We start from the raw sequence: 3,454 nt of genomic DNA, 5'->3' as shown, positions 1-3,454 counted from the left end.
TGGTGACAGATGATTACTAGATTTAGTGGGGTGCTCATATTGTAGGGGTATAAAAATGTCACATCACTATATTTTATACCTGAAACTAATATAACTAATATAATATTGTATACTACCTATATTTAAATAAAAAGATTATAATACATGAAATCCACTCCAACTATCTTATAATATATTTGAAGAGATAAAATCCTTGCATATTTATTAGAAAGCTACTGAAAAATTAAATAATGTGATAAAATTATAGGTGTTAAAATTCAGATTTAAAAAAAGTCAAAATACTGACAGGAGACTTCCTAAAGGTCTCCTAAAAATTGTATTTCCTAAAAATTGATCTAGAAGCAAACAAAATGTTTGAGACTTCTCAGGTACTTGATGAATTACAGGATCTCTTCAAGTGTTCTTATCCTTTCTCAAGAAAAAAGTTATGTATGTAACAGAGCAAAACTGCATTTCCAGTCATGAACACGAACTCCACAAAGGCAAAAATTTTGTCCATGCTATGTCCTCAAAGCTTGAAATGGTACCTTGTGTTCTGGGCACTCAAAAAATTTATTGAATTAATGAACAAAAATCATTCAAAGAATCATTCAGGAGTAAACTATATTCATGGCTATTACAATCTGTTCTAGACCAAACTGGTTAGCTGATTCTCATAGGATGCTTTCATTGGTAGACATCAGTTGTTCAGGCTTGGTCCTAGATGTAGTTGGAGTCAGAAGTCACTTCTGTGTAGTTTCAGGGAAAAAGTCAGGAGGCACTTTATCCAACTTTCCTCCAATATCTCTTTTATCTTCATGATGGGCTAACTGAAATTTCCTCTTTCAGATTCATTGCTTTGCTTTAAGATTTTCCTTTTACTCCTAAAATATTTGTTTACATGTAAGAAAATCGTGGTATACAAAATAACGGCCCCCAAAGATGTCCATATCTTCATACCTGAACCCGTGAATATGTTACCTTACAAGGAAAAAGGGACATTGCGTACGTGATTAAGAATTTTGAGTTGTGAAAATTATCTTGGACTATCTGAGTCAGCCTAGAAGTGTCCTTATAGAGGAAGTCAGGAGAGTCAGATCAGAGAGATAGGAGGTTAGAAGTTAGAGTGATGTCCTTTGAAGAAGGAAGTATTTATGAGCCAAAGAATGCAGGCAGCCTTTGGAAGGGTGAAGAAATAGATTCTCTCCTACACAATGCATAGGAAAGCTTTTCTGCTAACACTTTGATTTTAGCTTGGAAGACCCATTTTGGCTTTTGGGTTTCCAGAACTGTGAAATAATACATTTGCATATTTTAAAGCCATTGTTTCTGATAATTTGCTATAGCAGAAATAGGAAACTAAAACAAAGGCTATTTAATAAAAATCACTTTCAATGAGACTCAGAGGTTCTTGATTCTAGTATAAACTCTTTACCAATTTACCTTTGTGATAATGAGTAGTTTACTTCCTGTATCTTTCTAAAACGTGATAAAACGTGAATGTGGTACTAAATTAGAAACTCCATATTGCACAATGAACCTCTGATGAATAATTTCTGACAGTTCTTTATCCCTAAAAAATTGTACTTTTGTCTTGACCTCCCTATATGGGGATCTGGCTATTGTCTTTTTTCCCCCCTGGACTTTATATCGATAACTTAGTCATTACCCTCCCTCAGTTGCAGACACAAACACCGTATGGTTCTTTTTACCCAGTTTTTAAAAAATTTCTATCTTTTTAGCTATTCCAAATGCATTTTTTAAAAGAAAAGAGATAACATTTAGGTGGCATAGTCTTATCTTTGGGGATCCCTTGTGTGTGTGTGTGTGTGTGTGTTTACACACATACTAGAGGAGATTTTCTAAGGTTATCACATATTTTATGTTAGAAATGAAGATTTTTTTAAAAAATTAAATTTATTGGGATTTTTTGGAAAGCATCTTTTATAAAATATTTGTTTCTCCCACTTTGAAACACATCAATAGCCCTTTATTGACTATTTTAAATTAACGATTGAAACTCCATTTTTTTTGGTGATAATTTTCTTGTGCAAATATTACTTTTTATAGTTAAACAACTATAGGAAGGAGGCTTGGGATTCTATGATAACTCCTGATTGGTAGCACAAAACATACTGCTAATATGAATCTTACCGAATTATCATATTCTCTCTTGACTCCAGGGACATTCTTCAGTCCCATTAATTTCTTCCTTCATTCAACAAATGTGAAACACTCATTAAATGACTGGTTATAATAGTCACTACTGGTGATTATGATAGAGGTGGGGGCTACTCATGTGAACCAGACATATTTCCACTCCCAAAAAGCTATACTTTAATTGGAGAGATGAAAATTTATATAATCATGAGAAACAGAGTAACATAAATGTTAATGGTGCAGGGGGAATATAGAAACTTGGGCAGATTTGGGAAATTTTACAAATGAGGGTGCATTTGAACTTAACACTAAGATTTAAATTCTGTGAGTTGAAGAATAGAATGAGAGAAATCTCAAAAATGGAAAGAAGGAAAACTTTTAAAGTCTAATTGAGCAATGTGAATAACAGAACAGAGATTGGAAATTGTATGCTGTGGATGAAAAATTGTTATATCAGTATGGGAATGGCTAAAGTCATATTCATTCATAAGGGATCACAGTCAAAAGTATTTGAAGATGACCTTATATGTTATTAAAATAGAACACACTGAGCAGGATGATATAGGAAATAACGACATGATGCTAGAAGAAAGCAGAAGGAAAGTAGATCCAGAGTTGGAATTAAATTAGTAGTAGTTTTTTTTCTTTTTAAATTTATTTATTTTAATTAGTTTTGAGTATACAGTACATTAGTTTGACATATCTATATAGTTCTTAAAAGGATCCCTCCAGTTGCTCCCTCCCTCCCCTGACCTCCACCTAGCCAACGTATTACTGCATTCTGTATGCCGTGCTCCCCATCCCTGTGACCATTTGTTAGCTGCTAATTTGTACTTCTTTAATCCTTCGCCCCATTCTCCCAGATCCCCAAACCTTCCTCATTCTTTGTCTGTCACCAAATTGTCCACTATATTTGTGAATCTGTTTTTGATTAGTTTGTTCTTTTTATTCCTTAGATTCCACATGTAAGTGAAATCATATAGTGTTTATCTTTCTCTGTCTGATTTAAATACCTTCTAGGTCCATCAAAGCAATATCTTTTCCATTCTCTTCCTTTGCATATGTAGGGGTCTTGTTTTCTTATTCTTTCAGCTACTCTATCTTTCAGAGCACTTAATTCTTTTCCATTTAAGGTATTTGTTGATAAGAATGTAGTTGTTACTATTCTTTATTCCTGTTTTTGATATATGTTTTTTCTTCTAAAAGTGATACCTCCAACATTTCCTGTAATACTGGCTTGGTGGTGATAAATTCCTTTAGCTTATTTTTGTCTGGAAAGCTCTTTAACTGTCCTTCAACTCTAAGTGATAGCTTT

Source organism: Rousettus aegyptiacus, unplaced genomic scaffold (genome assembly GCF_014176215.1).
Source record: "Rousettus aegyptiacus isolate mRouAeg1 unplaced genomic scaffold, mRouAeg1.p scaffold_m13_p_3, whole genome shotgun sequence".
In the NCBI taxonomy this organism is placed as follows: domain Eukaryota; kingdom Metazoa; phylum Chordata; class Mammalia; order Chiroptera; family Pteropodidae; genus Rousettus; species Rousettus aegyptiacus.
The sequence above is the reverse complement of the archived record's forward strand: the minus strand, read 5'-3'. Positions refer to the sequence as shown.